Source organism: Vombatus ursinus, unplaced genomic scaffold (genome assembly GCF_900497805.2).
Source record: "Vombatus ursinus unplaced genomic scaffold, bare-nosed wombat genome assembly UNPS02014812.1, whole genome shotgun sequence".
Lineage (NCBI taxonomy): Eukaryota > Metazoa > Chordata > Mammalia > Diprotodontia > Vombatidae > Vombatus > Vombatus ursinus.
Genome location: NW_020954590.1, coordinates 54,428,985 through 54,448,698, shown reverse-complemented (window position 1 = coordinate 54,448,698; position 19,714 = coordinate 54,428,985). Strand labels below are relative to the sequence as shown.

Sequence of the window (19,714 nt, the reverse complement as noted above, 5' to 3'; positions counted from 1 at the left end):
CACATTAAACATAGAAAATTTTCAAAATTACTGCTCTCTGAATTAATTTGTACACTTGTTTACTTGTTAAAAGCACCACATAAATTCCTTTTCCTTTTTTTCCCTTGTTAAATCACTGTGGGTTCAGATGGAAAAAAAGACAGAAGCATGAAAAATGGCAAAAGAATGGGGAGGTAGGGGATGCCACCCAAACTATCTCAAATCCTTGAAATATTTTTTTTTCTTTTTCCCTTCTGCTACGAGATGCTGCTTTGCTCCCCTTTTGTTTCTAGACTAGTCAGTTAGTCAACTAGCATTTATCCAGCATCTACTGTGAGCTAGGCACTGTGCTAAGTTTGGAGGATACAAAGGAAGGCAAAAGACCAGACCCATTCTCAAGGTATTTATAGTCTGATGGGAGAATAAACATGCAAATAGCTGTGTACAAACTACACATACACACACAATGCAGATATGCATATAAAAATATACATATATATGTATATGATAAATTGTAGATAATCAAGAGAGGGACAGCACTACCATTAAGTGGAAATCCAGAAAAGCTTCTTGTAAAAAAAATGAGATTTTAACTGAGGTTTGAAGGAAGCCAGGAAACCTAGGAGGTAGAAATGAAGAGGGAGAGCATTCCAGGCCTGAGGGACAACAAAAATGCTTGGAGTCAGGGAATGGAGTTTCTTGTGCAAGGAACAGCAAAGAGGCTATTCATGGCATCATAAATTCACTTAACCAGTTCATAACCACTGCTAAAGCCATGATTCCTTATGCACTTTTAGCAATAAAAAAGATAATATTTTCATAAGCTTTCATTATATTTTAAGTTGCTCACACTTATGTATTGCACTCAGGTTACAAAATTCTTTCATCACAACAATCCTGTGTGATAAGTAGTACAAATGTTATTATCAAAGTTTTACAGATGAGGGCAGCTGGATGACACAGTAGATAGAACACTGGGCCTGAAGTCAGGAAGATTCATCTTCCTGAGTTGAAATCTGGCCTCAGACACTTACTAGCTGGGTGATCCTGGGCAAGTCACTTAATCTTGTTTGCCTCAGTTTTCCTCATTTGTAAAATGAGCTGGAGAAGGAAATGTCAAGAAAACCCCAAATGGGCTCACAAAGAACCAGACATGCCTGAATAACAACAAAAACAACAATAACAGAACTGAGGCTATGAGAAGTTCCATGATTTGCCCGTGATCGTGCTGCTAGTAAGTGTCTGAAGCTGGAGTTTGGTCCTATCTTATTTTTGCTGTCAGTGGTATATGGCAATTAGAATCGTTTGAGTTATTTCAATGGTGTATTAACTAATTCATTCATTTAATTATATATTTTTGTCTGGACTTGTATTTTTGTCAGTGCAAAGAACTTCTGTTCTAGAAGCTCACCTACCCTTCCCCAGCCAATTCATATTAAGTCATCCGCAACCAGTCAACTAACAGATTTGCCTGGGGTCCTGATAGGTAAAATGATTGTAGTTGCATAGCAGATGATAGATAGATAGATAGATATGATTGTAGTTGCATAGCAGATGATAGATAGATAGATAGATAGACAGACAGACAGACAGACAGACAAATACACATGTACATAAAAGTATAAGGTAGGATCATAAGTCATTGGTCAAGAGCTGGAAGAGGCCTTGGAAGTCATATAGTCTATACCTTTTATTTTATAGATGAGGAAACTGAGGCCCCCCATAGCTACGTAACTTCTCCAGGGTCATCAGGTAGTAAGACTTGAACCCATGTTTTTTTTATCAATATCATTACTTTATTTTTTAAAAAGTTTTAATTAATTTATTTTGATTTATCAACAATCACTTCCATAAGCTTTTGAGTTTTAAATTTTTCTCCCCTTTCCTCCCCAGGACGGCATACCATCTGATATAAGCTATATATGTTCATCACTATTAAACATATTTTCACATTAGTGGTGTTGTTAGGAAGAATTAGAACCAATAGAAGGAACCACCAGAAAGAGGAAACAAAACAAAACAGAAGAAAAAAAATAGCAAATAGTGTGCTTCGATCAGCATTCAAACTCCATAGTTCTTTTGAACCCATGTTTTACTGACTCTATGTCCCTCCCTCTATCCTCTATGGCATGCTGCTTATTTAATGATTATTATTAACAATAAGTAATTCAGATTTTCAGAGTTACCACATTAGTGCCCTCTACCTATAAGACAAGCAATGCAAGTATCCCTGTTTTACCCATAAGATTATAAAGACTACTTTGTTTTTGAAGTCCAGAGAGTAATAGTTCATCTTTGCTGTCAAAATAATAATAATAATGATAATGATAAGTAGCTTATACTTATATAGTACTTTAAGGTTCATAAGGCTCTTAGGTACATTAACTCATCTGATATTTAGTATACTCCTTTGAGATAAGAAGTATTACTATTCCAATTGTACAGCTGTGGAAACTGAGAGCCAGTGTCATTAAATATTCCTTACCACCCCACATACAAAAGGGGAGAGGGAGGGAGAGAGAGAGAGAGAGCACTAATGAGTATCTGAGGTCAGATTTGAACCTTTTTCTTCCTGATTCCAAATCAGGCTATCTATCTACTATACCACTTTGTTTCTCATAAGTAGTTTGTTCTTGGTCACATACTTAGTAGTCAAGTACACTCAAAGCCCTTTTTTTTTTTTTAAACACCAGCTAGGTGGTACAGAAGATAATGTTCTATGCTTAGAGAAAAGAAGACTTAAGTTCAAATGTTGCCTTAGATGCTTAATGGCTCTGGGATGCTAAGAAAGGCATTTAACCTCTCAGCCTCAGTTTCTTCATCCGTAAAATGATGGAGCTGGACTTGATGGGCTCTGAGGGCCCTTCCAGCTCTAAATCTATGATCCTTAAAAATATTACATGTTCATTTGCAACAATGACATGCTCTGCACTGGGGAGCAAGCAACCTGTTCCTTGTACATTACATAATTTTTAGAAAATGACCCAAGTGGTCTTCCTTTTGTAATTATATTATTAGTCATATATAATAAAGCATGAATAGCATTCTTAGATCATTCAAGCTACTGTGGAACTGGCGCTGCCAATGTGGTTCAATTTGATAGTATCTACTGCCTACAGTTTTCAAGGACAGTGGTTCAATTCAAATACAGTTCTGATAAGTGGCAGGTTTTCGTGTCTTTAATGCCTTGACAAGGGCATCACTCTCAGGAGAGGGAGGTGAAACCATTTGGAAGAGGATTCCTTTCCTGCTCCTTTGTGCTGACACACCAAGATAATGGACAATTAAGAGAACCTTCACTGCAGGTGAAAGTATGGGGTTATCACTAATATAAAGGAGCCCATGGGGTGTTGGGATGTGAAGGGTAAGAGGAATGGGAATTTTTTAAAAGCATATAAAACACAGATGAGATACCTAATAACTGCTTACATATTGCTTTTTTTTTTACATGTGATAATGGTGAATGAGCTGATCTTTCAGTGTTACCCAGCAATAACTTTTTTCTTCTCTTTTTCTTTTGTTTTTTTTTTTCCTAATTTAAGGATATGGTTCATTGCATTTTACACAAAATATTTTAGAACACTTGCCACTTTGGCTGGTTTATGGCTGCCATTCCATTGGTAAACTCCCATAGCTGTAATGAACTTTAAATGGATTTTAGAGGTGTTAGTGAATGTAGCTTCAATGGGATCTGATTAAGATACTGGGTGTAGTAACAATAATTGTGATAGTATTTGACATTTATGGAAGGACTTACCTTTAATCTTCACTTTAGTCCTCATTTAATATAGTGCTGTTATGATTATTCCACTTTTATTAATTAGGAAACTGAGGCAAAGTGAAAACAAGTGTTTTTCGCAAGGTCCAACAGGTAATAAATGTCAGGATTGAAATTCAAATTGAGGTCTTCAGACCCTTCAATCTTGCCAAGCAAAGTACCCTAAATACACTGTTCATTGCATTTTCTAATCCCCTATTGAATTTGAATACTATTGTACGTTATTGGAGATGGATTAAAGATGTGTTCTGAATTATATACTTAATGGTAGTTTACAGGGCTGCCTTCAGCTATTACACATATTCCAAGGAGAGGTGTCTTTACTTTCCTTTTGATACTGTGTCTCCTGGATATTGTTTTTGGTTTTCCTCTAGTTATACACAGCTTCTGTATAAGTAGGAGCTTAATAAATGCTTGTTGACTTGACATCTTGGGTGTGAGGTAGGAAGGAGAGAAAGGTTGTGCCATGGCAAAGTCAGATCGGCATAAATCATACTTAAGAGCATGCAGGTGAATCAGCTGGGAATCATTGTGATAATTACCTTCTCATCCTTGTCCTTTGAACCCAGGATAATACCCTGGTGCAGTGATTAATTCATTGTGGGAGGCAGGGCTCAGGGGAGGGTACTGCTGGTCAAATCATTCAGTGTTTCTTAAAGGTGAGGCAATACAGTGATACTAAACTGATTGTAGACCAACTTAACTGATTTTCTTCTAACTTAAACTTTCATTTGTCTCTAACAGCCTGAAACTGTCAATAAAGCTTCTGATAAGTATGGCTTCTCCTCAGCCTGAAGGGATGCATCTGATAAGATAAGATGACTTGTGAAAGAGAGAAAAAGATAGAGACAGAGAGAGAGAGAGAGCAGAGAGAGGAGAGGAGAAACAGAGACAGAGAGAGAAAGAGACACAGAAAGAGAGAGAGAGAGAGAGAGAGAGAGGAAATGGGACAAGGAGAGGGGTTGGGGGTGGTAGGAGAGACAGAGAAAGTATGTTAACTGCTTTGACTGTAAAATACCCCCTGGTAGCCAGAGATAAGACACCTTCAGCTGCTCAGAAGGCCTTAGACAGGATGTAAATGAAGCCAATAAAAAATCATTTGAGATCCAGCCATTTTTCTACTCTTCTCTTATTTCCAGCTCTGACAGCAAAAGGCTTAATTTATTATATTGCATACCGCACTTACAGGCTCAGCTGAGGAAGTTGCAGAGGGCTGTTTTAGATAGGAGACTCTACAAAGAACAAAATATCTAAATTTCTGGAGAGGACTGAACTTCGGACTTTTAATCAGTAGTTCTAGCAAAGCCTTCCTGAGTGGAAACAGTACGTAAGAAAAGGAAAACCCTATTGATTGTCAAATTATCCTCTCTCTTTCCCTCTGCATTTCTTCATTTGTTTTCATTTGGTTAGTTACACACAGTCTTTCTCACTGGATCACAGGGGTTCAGATGATTGCCTAAAATTAATAGTTTATTCAAAGTAAAATTAAACATATAGATCAAAAATAAAATAATCCTTAAACAAAACTGTAAGGGTACAGTCACAGTACAATCCACCATTCACACAGTTGAAATTGGTGACATTGTTTCGTCCTTCTCTGCTTTCTCATGAAATAGTAATTATTAAAAGTCTTATGTACTTTGTGCTTTATATAATGAAAAAGATACCGGCCTTCCCTAGAACTTCATAATCCTGAACTAAACAAACTTCTCCACAAGAAGAACAAACACAAGAAAGAAAAAACAAAACAAAAAAAACACAGTGAACAGACACACACACAAACACACACACACACACACGTACACACACATTAAATTGAAAAAAAGAGAGGAACATGTTAAACACAGTGTTAAATATCAGTCACTTGGATCAGTTACAAAAAGGGGTGGGAAAACTGAAGAAAGAATAAGTTTACTTCAGTTTAGTCAGGGCGCCTTCATGGAGGAGTAGGGATTCTAGGGACTTTTCAAAGGAAGGAGAGTAAATCCTTCATGACATACATTCCTTTTATATGGCGAATGTGAGAAAGTCTGGAGTGAGGAATGGAAAAGCTCGAAAAAAAGAATCACAGCAAAGACTTCATTGTGGATGTAGCAGAGGGAATAAGCAGAGATGCTAAGAGACTCTAGGTAAAGTGGGGGTAACTTGGTTGAAAGAGAGTAAGGCATTTAATCTGAATACTTTATGACCTCAGTGAACCCACTTCAGCAAAATGTGTTTCATTGCTATTCAAGTCCTTGCAAATTATGCTGGGTGCTGAGTAACATAACACATGAGCTATGTGATTTTTACAGTTAGTTAAAAGGTTCTTAAGTGGCCTCATTTATTTCGGTACCTGATAAAGGTAATTCTTTCCGCCCTCAGTACCTTCTCATCTTACGTAGCTCTTGTCCAGGTTCTTCCAAAGATCCTCTATAGGATGCACCTAGGCTCTCCTACGGTTCTCTTTTAAGTTTCCTGGATACCAGGGAAGCCTTCAGGCTGTCTGTCCTTCTGTGACCATTTTCTTTTGCTACGTGAATGGACCAGCTCCTTTTCTGATCATACAGTTACTGAAAGATGTCCCATAAGTTTACATTGGATATATTCTTCAGCCTCTTGCAGAAGGTTATAACATTGCCTTCTGGGTCATCCACATCTTTGATTTGTCAAAGATTAGAGTGTTCCCAGATTTGCAAATAGACAACAACACCTGGAGAAAATTTGTTTAAAAGATGATTTTTTTTTCATGCCAGGGAGCAGCTTGCGATCATAATAAACACTGTGTAATTTCCCAAATTACCATAGAGCCTGCTGTCTGTCTTCTATTCAGTTCTAGGTCCAGGTCATTGTCCACCTGCAGTTTCTATCCCAGATATAAGTATTGATATACTAAATCTGTGGATTGACCTTCCAACTGCATTTCATAGTCTAGATAAGAGATGTTTTTCAGGCTTATCAGGCTGACCTATTGTAAATAATCATTGATCTCCTTGAGGAAGCTCTATCATGTCCTGGGACCTGAAATATTCAGCACAATATCATCTGTAAACAATAGCATATAGAAGATTATGCCATCTATAAAGAATCTCTCTCCCCTTCCTTGACAATGGAGAATACCTTTGGCAAACATACATGTTCCTGCGTTGTACCTTAACTTAATATCAGAAATCAGAAGATTTCGAATGGTGTTATCTCTGTGTCTGTATCTATCAAGAATCTTGCATAATCTTAAAGCATAAGATACTACTTGGAAGAAAGATTTTAACGTTATATTTTTTGTTGTTTTTTATGATTTTAAAAAATTTGACATTAAATGCATAAAAAAGCATTTCCATACCGAGCAGAACACAAATTAAGGATTCAGTATGAAAATGTAAATCTCATTTCATTCTGCTTGCTTTTTTAAAAAGTATTTAATAAATTCTACATGTTACTTCCAAACTTGTCCTGTTTATCTCTGCTTCTCTCATAACTTCCCTCTCTTTTGTGCATTTTTTAAAATATTTCAAAAAGCTTCCCCTTTTTGGCATTATTATTTCTAATCCCCATTCCTTGCCTCCAAAGAAAGGAAGGAGGGAAAGCAGGGAGGAAGGACCAATCAAATCTATTCATCGGCCTTATCCAAATATGCATGTCCTTTTCTGCACCTTCTCTCTATCACCTCTCTGCCAGGAGGTCAATGTTAAGCTTCAAAATATTTCCTCTGGAGACATGATTCATCATTAAATTGACTAAAGGTCTTTGATCATTCTAAGTTGTTCTTCTTCACATTGTTGTGAGCCTTGTTAAATTGTTCTTCTGGTTGTGCTCACTTCACTTCACATCAGTTCATACTGCCCAGGATTCTCTGAAATCATCTCTTTCATCATTTCTTACAGCACAATAACATTCCCTTACTTTCATATACCACATTTTGTTTAGCCATTCCCATTTGTCAAAGAGGTAATATAAGGTGCCTTTCCTTCCTCGCCCCTTCCCTTTTCCTTTCTCTTTCCTTTACATAGTTCTTTTAGATTTGCAAAGCACTTTATAAATATATCTCATTTTAGCCTCTCAACCATCCTGGGAGGTAGATGCTATTATTGTTGTTATTTTACAGTTGAGGAAACTGAGGCAGACAGAGGTTAAGTGACTTGCCTGGGGTCATACAACAAGTAAAGTCTGAGGCTGCATTTGAACTCAAGTATTCCTGACTTGAGGTCCAATGCTCTATCCACTGTATTACCTAGCCACTTTGTATTTACTTACCTGTATGCCTATTTCTTTCCAGAAAAAAAAAAAAATTGGTACGTTGAGGGCAAACATTTTGATTTTTCTTCTTCTGTCCTTAGCACTTATTGGTGCACATAGTAATAAATGCTTGGATAGTGATAATGTTGGTCTCGCTTTCCCCAAATGAGACCTGCTACATCTTCTCCTGAGAGTTCATCTTGTGCAGGTGTTCTTACCCTGAGGTCCGTGAACTTAAAAAAACAACATTTTGTTAACAGTTTATCAGTGTATTTGGTTTCTTTTGTAATCATATTTATTTTATTTTGTGAATTTTAGAACATCACTATGAGAAAGGTTCCTTGGTTTTATCCACTTTCTGAAGGGTTTCATGACACAATAGTTAAAAACTGCTGATTTAAGGGGAACCAAGTAATTATGGGGATGTCTTTTTCTGATGACGTTGGCTCCAGCCCCCCATTCTAGCTTGTTCTCTCCAGTGATTAATGCCCTATTTCCATTTAATCAATTAACTTTAATTAGCTTTCATGAAGGACTATTTATTGCAAATATATAGCAAGAACAGAAGATTAAACATTTGGGACCCCACTCTCCCCTATACAACCTCAGTACCTGGTTGAGAGTGGGTTCAAACTTAACACAGTCTCTTTATAGCATTTGACCTACCAGTTCACTTCCAAGTGAGGTAAAGACCATAGTTGAATGAGTCGGTCAAGCGAGTTGCTCAGGACTTTGCTTCTCACTCTGTGACTCCCCCAAAATACTGGTTTGGACTTCAGCTTCTGAACTCTGGTGATTCATTCTCCTGAATTTTCAAAGCTCACAAGAGCATAACCATCTCTACTTTCTTTAACCTAAAACAGGAAAAAATAGACACAAGGAGGCTCAGAACAGAGAACCAAAACACATTGGTCCAATACTTAAGAGTCGTGGGTTCTAGTGCATGTGCTGTTTCTAATTAGTTTTATAACCTTGGGAAAACTGAACAGCCTCTCTGATCCTCAATTTCCTCATCTTTAAAATGAAGGTTTGAACAAAAATATCTCCAATTGTCCCTCTCAATTCTCAAAGTTCTGTTTCATGGGATATTGTAAGTAAATGATATTAATAACCTGAATTCCCTTTCCTCTCCATGGAAATTTTAGTCATACCCATTTATATTATATCCATTTAGATATTAAAGTCAGACTTTCATGGGGCTTTGGTAGCTCAGATTGCAATATGCCAAATGGAATCAATGCTGTTTTTTGCCAGTTTAATAGGCCTTCAGAGAAAAACACTGAAATCTCAAGTGAAAAGAAGTTATGCTAAAGATCCATTAATCAACACTCTTTTTTATGATCAGTATTGAGGTAATCAGTATCACAGTGTCTGTGACTTTATGTGGGTGAAGAATAAAAACCAATATCTAGATCTTGGTTCTGTTTGTGGACTTCATGCTATCATGTCTTGAGAGCAGATGCTTGTACAAGTAGAAAAAACTCTATTTGACTTTTCCATGTCTTTCTACTTTCAAGTGGAGAAAGGGGGCTTCATATTTCCTAGCATAGCACCAGCACGTAGTTAACACTTAAATGTCTGTTATAAATGAATGAATGACCTGCTAAATTCACGTTCACAATTTTTACTGGTTGCCTAAGCAATAGTGGTTGACTCTTAAGGACTGATGTCAGTCCCTGTTGGTATTATTCCAGTTGTCCCTTGTAAAAAAATGAGATGAGCACACTCATTTTAATTGGATGTTAGTTAACCCCCATCTAATTCTACTGTTTCCAGACCATGGGCCAAAGGCATAAGCATGAGGAGTATTATAGATATGAACCAGATAGAGGTTCTCCAGCCATATTCTGATGAATTGAGTAATCAAGCTTTGTTAGTGTCTGTTTGGGGGAAAGGAATGGGAAAGAGAAGTGGAAGGGAAAGGGAAATTTCCGGAAAGGAAAGAGCATTTATATAGCACCAACTGTATGCTAGGCACAGTGCCAACTGCTTTACACACATTATCTCATTTGATCCTCACACATCTCTGGGAAGTGGATGCTATTATTCTCCTCATTTTACAGTTGAGGAAACTAAGTCAAAAAGAGGTTAAGTGACTTGCCCAGGGTCTCATAGCTAATAAATGTTTGAGGTTGGATTTGAACTTGGGTTTTCCTGACTCCAAGTCCTATGCTCTGTCTACTGTTAACACCTAGATTTTTTTCACCTTCATCACACACAAAGTTCTCATTATTTTAAAAAATGTTTTTGATGAAGGAAAAATTAGTCCTTGGTCCTTCATGGAGGTATCAGAGTTCCCATTCTAATTGTGCTAACTTCAGTAAAATGCAACCTCTCTGAGATACATTTTTCTTTCCTTCACTAAAAAGAAGGATCATAAAGTCTACCCTAAAGGGAGGTTGAGAGATTTAATTAAGAAAGAGCTACATGGCAATTTATTCCTACAATGCTGAAAGCTAGTATTATTATTAACATTTTTGTTACAAGAAATGTCCTACAATGTTTGAGAAATCATTTTCTATTTTGCCATCAATCTAAATAATTCATAATCAGTCTTGAGATGAGTAAAATCCATGGCTATCCATAGTCCATCTCTTAGACAGTAGCTGTACCAAACATAGTCTCTAGAGCTATTAACAAGTAGCCACATAGAAAGATGAAAGTTTTAGGTCTATTTTTACTTTATGTGAGACTACTAATAAATAGTGAATTGACCAAAAGAAAAGTAGCAGGAAAAAGAAGATGCAATAAAGACTTAGGGAAATCCACAAAATGCATATTATTTCTCTAAGAGCTGAATATGATATTCTTTTCTTTAATTTGGTAATTTTTAATTTTATAAAATGAAAATGATACTTTACTTGACTAGTTGAGAGACTGTTTTACTGGTTGACACAATTATAACTTTTAATCCAATGGGCTTTGTGAAATCCATTTACACTTTCTGTTTGACCTCTTTATCTCTAAGAAAACTAATGGTGCTCCCAACAATCACACTCTGAGAAGTTCTACACTAGAAAAGTAAATGACAGCCCTGAAGAATATCAGTGACTGTTGTTGTTGTCATAAGAGTGACAGGAAATGCAGAACACTTCCTTTCCCTGGTTGTCTGTGGTAGCCTTTTCTACATTAGCAAACTGTATTTATCACTTTGCTTCAGAATGAATCCGCAGGGGCTACTAATTGGTCATTAATTAATTTTTAGCCCTTTCAACACCTCTGCATCCTCTAGGGGCTTTGCCTATAATGGAGTATATGCATGGCCTTTTCTAAGCCGCTGAAAAATTTGTGTCAGCTTTACTGTTGCCTTGGATACACAGAGGTCAAATTCTGTTGCAGCCAATACCATTTCATTAGAATCTCCACATAACCAAGTTTCCCAGGTCTCATGTGATGGCTTACTTGTTGGAACGAAATTCAATACAACAAAATTCCAGTACAAAGAAAGATTTTTGTTTCTTTCTACAAGTCTATTTTGCTGAGATATGTCCTGAATGACTCATATATTTAGTTTGCTTTTGATAGCCCTTTATGTAATAAACTTTGTAGAGAGGTAGGTGTGTGTGTGTGTGTGTGTGTGTGTGTGTGTGTGTGTGTGTGTTGGGGGGGTGAAAATTCAGACTATTCTTAGCTAAGAAAAATTGTGCGTGAGATGTATCAGTCCACCAGCATACCTGAACATTCTATATTCTATGCTGTCACAAAAAGATAGATTTAAAATCATCAGTGGCAGAAAGGAAATAGTACTACATGAAATTTTAATGCATGATTTTCAGAAATTGTGGTTATTCCTTCAATGCAGGCTAGGTGTGAGTTTGAAGCATACTAGAAGCTTAGCTCCAAAAGTCTCCAGACAAGTGAAATACTTGATAAGAACAGGGCCAGATGCCAGCACCAAAGGTAGAGGGACTTTCTATAAATGGAAAAAAGCGAATAGAAATTTTGTGATCCTTGGTAGAATTAGAAAATGACAGTATTTGTGACTGCTTAAGAACCAATTCATCAGTGATATATTAGATAATGTAAGTGCTGTTCAGAAGGCAGCATGTTCAGTGGTATCTGTGCAAACTGCTGCTGAAATCATTCATTCAACAAACATTTATTAAGTGTGCAGAGCCCTGAGCTAAACACTAAGGGAGGTACCAAGGGAGGTACCAAGAGAGATGCAGACTTGAGCTCAGACACTGATTCCTGCCCTCATGGATTTTATAGTTTAGTGGGAGTAGAGGGAATGCTAGGCAAACACAGGTGAAGATAATGGCCGATGTTACATGATAAATGCATTTGAGAGAGGTGTAAAACCAAGTATTTTATGGCTCTAAAGGGGAAGCTAATTATCATCCTATTTTTAAAAATGAAGAATCAGAATAGGATTTGTCGGGTTTTTTGCTATTCTGGAAAAAATATGGCATTTGAGGGATCATATACAATTGTTTTATTTCTTTGATTGTTTTTTGATGTAACAATTTGAACTTTATTTTTTTATGTTCTATTAGTAGATATATTCTCTGATTCTTATTTAGTAGAAAGAAAAAGCATGCACATTGCTGTACTGCTGCATAAATACAAAACACTTTACAAAATTCGTTCTCTTGCTTAAACCTCATAACAACCCTGTGACTTTAGTGCATGTACCATTATTCCCATTTCATAGATAAGGCAACTAAGACAGAAAGAAGGTAAGTGGTTTGTCTGTGATCACAGAACATGACTAGAACCGAAGTCCTGTTACTTACTCCTGGAGCTCTTTTTGTTATATCATATAGCCTCCCATGGTGAAAGAACCTGAGGTGTTAAAAAATGTCCCAACTACTAAATGTCAGTAGCAAACCAAAGATAAATGTGTAAATTGAATTATTCATAACTTCCATAGTCACCAAATAAGAAATTCTGCAAATAAGTTGTACGATGCAGGATTTTCAGTATTAAACACTCACACTGTGTAGCAGTTTGACTCAGAAAACTGAGTCTCAACTAAGTTAAGCACTTTGTCCCTGGGCGCACATGGGAGGGGGTGATGTGCCAGGGCTGGGATTTGAATCCAGGTTTCCTGGCTCCAATATCTATACTCTTTCCAGGACAACATATTGAAAACTCAGAGACTGGTGCTTATCAGTCAACCAGCCAGTCAATCAGCAAGCATTTATGTGATGCCTACTATATGCCACGCAGTTTCCTTAGCTGTGTATAAGGGTGGTGTTGGTGGTTTTAAAGAAAAAAAAATAAAGGAAAGAAATAGTGCCAACCCCAAACAATTGTAAACTACTTTTCCTTCTCTCTGGCTTTGAGAAGCACATTGTGATTTCCTTAAATGAATTGGGTGATGACTGCTCTCTAACTGGTATCACATCAGCTTTTTCCTCTGATTTGAGAGGTGGAGTTAAATGTGAACTGCTTAAGAATGCACTGTTTTCTATTTAATTTGGCTGGGGAAGATGGAATTCATTGAGCGCCGTCTGTTCAAATGAACTTTAAGCAACGGCAAGCAAAACATTTATACTCCTTTCTACATACGTAATAGCGATGTGTCTGGTGAAGGAGACATAATAGAGCTAAAAGCAGGGGTTACCTTAAGGGAGGAATAGAGGAATGTTCACTATTTCGATAGGTTTATCTTAAGCATTAATAGTATTCTACAGTAAGAAGCCCTTCCTTCCCCTTCCACTTTTTAGCACTGTGAAGTGCTAAAAGAAATTTCCAACTGTAGTAGTGGGGATCTGTCTCTCTTCCAAAGACAGTGCATTAACACACATATGTTCGCGCATGTACACACACACACACACACACACACACACACTCATTCATACTCACACCCTCTGCCCAGCCCAGCCCCAGATGCTATCCTTAATGTGAAACCTTCCCCTCCATTGAATATAACCTAATTGCTGATGTATTTAATAGGTCTTCCCACAGCAGTTTAGAAATACCAACAGAATTTTAAACTTCTATAGATTATAAATAATTTTATGAATAATTTTTATAATTTATATTTATATTATAGTTGTTTATATTTTACAAATTACAAATAAATAAATCCATGTTTCTTATTTGAATTCCTATTGCACAGTATTTGTTTTCAAGTAGTTAAATAAGTTATAAGACGAGCGATTTTAACAAGGGACCATTGATAGGAACTAATATGAAAAAGAAAAGTGATATTTTTATTATTCGAGTTACAATTGAGTGTAAATGAAGAAAATTGTGTAATAATGCATGAGGTTTTGTTTAGAGGCACTTTCAACTTTAAGTATTTCCACTATTAAAATGTGATATTTAACTTTGTTAGATGACATTCAAAGTTCTCTGATCTAATTGAGATCTTAGTAGCACTTGAGTATTATTGTAATCTTCCTGAGACATATCTATTAAGCAGATATCTCATCATATTGTTCTTTTGATACAATGCTTAACTTCCTCATTTAGCATTTGTTCACACCTTTATATCCCCTTGAGAGTTCTTATCTCATCTTTAAGGTGGTTCTGTAGCCAGTTAGTCAAAGAAGTACTGCAAACTCTATCCATTGTGAAAATAAAAACAAAGTAGTTATAATAGGTCTTATAAAATATAGTGCTACTCTCAGCCGACGGGGAGGGAGGAAACACCAAGATTTTAATGTCTGGAAATCTGTTTGAGGCTTTTGCCTCTTGGTTGACACTTATTCTGTTACCCACTGACTTAAATTTTGCTTTGATATTCAATATATACTATTGGTTTTTGTGCTACTGTTTTATGGAGAAATGAGACATATTTGACATTATATGTTCAGCACCAGGATCATATGTCAAAACACTTGTCCCGCCCTTAACGTTTACCTTTCTGTGAGGAATTGAGGTGAAAACCTCTCTACTGTAATTGGAGACTTGTAAACACAGTCAGCCTGGTTTTAAGTTGTATGAATTTTTAGAAATCTCCACCTCGTCATGTTTAATTTTTGTGCTGTCAGTATCCACAAGGGTACATGTTTACACCACTGCAGGTATATCTACTGGACCATTTATGCCAATACTGTACTATTTTATAGAAAACTAATTTCTAATGGATTCCCACAGGAGAAAGAAACTTAAAAAAATAATATATCTGTACTATATACATGCAAACATCCCCATAGTCACATACAGCACATATTAAGTACACCTTCTTGTTTATATATAGTATTTTGTCTAGGGACCTGAGAAACATTAAGTAATCTTCATAATGCCTCAGAGGGTAAGGAACAAGAATTATTATGTTCATATTGCATGTAGACAAACCTAGGGAGGGATGGATTAAATGACTTGGCCAGGTCACTCTCTAAGCCATTTGTGAAGCTTAGAAGTGAACCTTCAGGACTCCATGACTCGAGGTTCCATTCTCAAGAAAAGAGTAGGGTTTGTCACTATTTCTCTGATTCCCTTGAAAAGTCACTATTGATGTAAATCCTGTTCCTGTTAAGGAAGCCTTGCTGTGGAGCACTTGCACACATATGATACTGAGTCCCTGAAGGACAGTTAAGAAACTACTCTACCGTTACAGTGAACCTGCTCAGGTAGTAAAAGAATCTCAGCTAGGCTGGCTTTCATAGACTCAGCTCTGTGAAGGCCTGGATGTCCTTATGGTTCCTCCAGGTATCCAGAAACTACTTGTAGGAGCCCTAAAAAGAATTCTAGGATAACTAACATCACATTTACAAACCTCTTCTGTATAGGTGTTCTTAAAGATGCTTAGAGTCATTTCAGTGCTATAGGTAAAAGTAGACCAATGAAGGTCCCATCTTCAGGAAGCTGATGGGAAATAAACTAAACAAGACAAGTAAGTGGAGGGAGAATTCATTGATGGTCTGTATCTTTTGAGTGACCTTTTCCCTTCTCTTCTTTGTTCTTAATTTCATTTTTGGCTGCTCTTGCTTGCTATTTATACCCAAGTGTGTGAGTGCTCCCCCTTTTTAACTTCTGCCCCTTCAAAGATGGGGTTGTAAAAGTGACTAGGTCATGCATCCTTTTGATGACTGAGGGCCCTTTTCTCGGACAGTCTGTTCAATTGGTCAGCAGCACCAGTGATAAAATCACTTTCGGATCTGTAACTCTTCATTCACTACTACTGAGGTTGGCACATGAGAAACTGGCGATGCACCACAGAGATGCTTTGTGCTTCTGTGATTTTTTTCTCCTTTTTTTTTTTTCCTATGGAATAACTCCTTCTGGTATTACTTCACTTTTCTGTTAGTGAGCACTTTCCCCTATAAATATGACTGCACAGGTGTTGCTCTGCTCCTAACTGAGTTTCCAGCTGTCCTCCTCCAACACAGACCAGGCAAAATCTGTTGTTTAGTCCTATTAGGCAGACTAGAGAACTATCAAGCCTGAGATGGAGGTCTTCCTTGCAGGATATGGCAGTTTTGTTGCCAGGAGATGGTCAGGAAAGCCTGGCTGGCTAACAAAGACAGTCCTTCAGCTGCTGGGTGTAGTTCCAGATTTGCATCCCCTTTGGCAGCGGCACAGAGGCTGCTGCAGTGTGGCCAGCCAGCAAAATTGGGAAATAAGGACCTCTTTTATTTACTCAGGCTGCTGAATCATGGGCATTCCTGTCTGCTTGGAGAAAAGTCAGGCAGCTCTACTTTCCACTCAAAGTCTCAGGAGTGTTTGATACTTTCATCTCTGAGTGTTCACACACTTGTTTTAATGTGCTTTATGGAAATGGTGAAACTCAGCAAGTACAGTTGCTGTAGAAAAACATCTGCACTAACTATTCACACACATTTACATCTTTAAATAGACTTTTAGGTCTTGCAGCCTGGTTTCCAGCAAAGTTTTTCAGCTGTGAGAGCTACAGCTCTCTTAGAGTCAACTAGTGTGAAGTTATTAGTTCCAAAAATTAAAATTTAACATGGACATGCTAAGTGCTTCACACTGAAATGCAGAATGATTGCCATAACAAAAAAAAAGGCATTCCCAGTAAGTAGCACTTAACAAGTGTGAAAGGGGAAAAAGTAATGTTGTTTGAGAAAATAGAACGGTGAGAAAGCTTCCGTGTTTCTTCTTTTCTTAAGAAGAAGGAGCTTGTGATTGCTGGAATTTACATCAGTAATGTGGATGTGGCTGGCCTTGTGAGAACCTAGAAGTTTATGGGAACATTGACAGGATCTCTTTCAAGAGCTTGGTTATTCCTTAGAGACTTTTGGCAAAAGAGACCTTAGGAGAGTCTGATATCCTCCCAGCATGTACAGGTTACTTAACCCAATGGGAATTCAGCAAGTGAATCCCTTGTGTTTCACTTGGAGAATAGACCCATTGATTGTGTTGGTAAAATGAGATACTTGACTTAATTAAAAAAAAACAAAAAACAAACAACAGAAATCAGCCTTTCAAGGACTGTTTGTTTATGTAGGATGAACCTTCCTTGCCCTGTCCCACCCTTTTCTCCAATGCCATTTCCAGCTTTATGAAATTATATTGGTACATCAGATTATTTTGAAATTAATTCATGAACAATCCTACATAGGGTTTCAAAGGACATTTTAGTTGCAAAGATGTATCGGCTTTTGCAACTTAGCCTACCGCCCCATACACTTGCCCAGATAGAAGATCTAAGGATTTAGAACTAGCAGGAACCTTACAGATCATTGGGGGAACTGGAAACAGAAATGGATCTGGGGTCAGAAGATTTCTGAGTTGAAATCCCAACTCTGTCTTGCATCGCTTGGGTAGCATTAGATAAGTCACTTAAACTCTCTGTGCCTCAGTTTTCTTATCTCTTAACTGTAAAAATGAGAAGGTTGTGCAAGATTAGCTCTAAGTCCCCTTCTAGTCCCCAGTCTGATCTAACTCTTTATTTTTATAGATGAGGAAACAGAGGGTCAGAGAACTGAAATGATTTCCCACCATCACACAGGTAGTAACAGAGCAGAGAGAGGATACGAACTCATAGTCGTCTGAATCCAAATTTAATTCTCTTCCTACTGTGGCACGCTACGTAAAAGCCAAGTGAAAATTCAAAATCTGAGAGAGTAGGGAGATGGGATAAAAAAGGCCCCTGTATCTTTTGCAGTCAGTATCTTGGACCGGCTAACCATCAGGCTCACTTGACATGTGGTTGAGATTTATAAGCAAAAGAAAATAGTTATGTAATAGGTAAAGGCAGGTCTAGGCCACAAAAGAGAAAATGATTTAGGCATTGTGCTGGTGATTGTGCACTATTTATAACCGCCCATCGCTATACATTCCCTTACACATTTATGTAATAATATATCATGCCTGCACAGGATGTGCAGTTGTATAATAAATTCACTTATTAAATTTGTAGGCCTAGTAGCAATGGCATATCCTTCCAGCTTAGTTGCATGACAAATTCTGATTCACTGTTTTCTCTGAATGTACAAAAGAGATGTGTTTGAAAAATATTTTTTAAGAGAAATGACAGGATTTAAGTCTAACAGACAAACTCGAAAGTTGGTAGATTTACACCCAAACATGTTCCGCAGATTCAGTAGCTAGCAATGTCAACTTAGGAAAAGGAAAAAAAAAATCTAGGATTCATTTTAGTTGATATCACCTTTCAGTGGCATGTCATTTTCTTTATGGGAACTAGATCAACTGCTATAATCATCATCACTTTTTTTTCTCCCTCTTATTTTTACAGTCCGCCAAATACTGAGTGGTCATGCGTGCCCTGATCTTGCAAGCATGAACTATCTATCTGCATGTCTAGCATGCTGTCTATCCTAGTGGTGGTGATTAGGCCTAATTCTATGTTAGTTACATGTTGGGTTACAGAGTCGTAAGAGAGAGGATGCAGAATCATGCGGTTTTCAACTTGTATTGAAAAGCATTGTTACAGTGGGCAGGAATCCAAGTATGGTGTTTGGTTGTTTTCTCAGAGTTCGATGGTTGCCATCTGGCATTGATAGTGAGATGGTGTTGTCATCAGTTTCTAGATGCAGGAAAGGAATAGATCCTCATCTGTTTCCTGTGGATAAGCAAGAGGTTGATAATCTAGTAAAAATCTTGTTACCTTAAAGAAAGCAGACTTGGAATTTGTTTATATAACAGCAGCCAGCTGTGAGTTTCATGTGAATATTGTAACTTGTTAGCGAGCTGGAGTTATTCAAGACTTTTTATTTTTTTTAAATTAGTTTTAATTAATTATTTTTCCGTGTTCTGTATTTTGTTCAGTCTACTTTTGTAAAGAAACAGTTTGATAAAAGGTGAAGAACTTTTTTTTCTCCTTTTTTGTTAATTGATTCAGAAAGCAAGTATTAGAGGAGGAAAAGAGATTTTATGACTAATTTTGAAATAACCCTGATGTGCTCTGACTTGATAATAAGAAGGCAAGAGAAATAACAGTAAGTACTTGCTAGCTCTATAGATACGAAAGTGAAGTAATTTTATGGATAACTTGCTTAGCTGAGTAGCTGGCTTATATTCTTGTTTGTCTTCTCTTTGTTGCTCATAAATCTTTCAGCATTTACCATAATCATTTATCACTTTTCCTGTTTCCAGTTTTTACAAGTTGCTTTGTCTATGCTCACCTCCAAGTCCAGGTTCTGTTTAACTAAGGAAGTTCAGGCAGTTGAAGCTTTTGCAAAAAGGAAGAAATGGTGGGCCACCTCTTGAACTTTAAAAACAAAATACACGATTAAAAAATCTGGCTCTGGTGAAAGTATCTCATTTTCCTTTGATCCTGGTTGACTTAGTACATGTAATACCTTGCATTACTCTGCTAACATTTAATAATCCACTTGTTGGCCTGTGCTATCCCTATCTTCTAGT

General features: G+C 37.1%; 1 protein-coding gene across 5 annotated transcripts in view; it reads left to right on the top strand.

Annotated features, from left to right (window-relative positions):
* LOC114053706 (zinc finger protein 521) overlaps positions 1–19,714 on the top strand; it is a 343,123-nt gene that overhangs the window by 120,685 nt on the left and 202,724 nt on the right. The window lies entirely within an intron of this gene.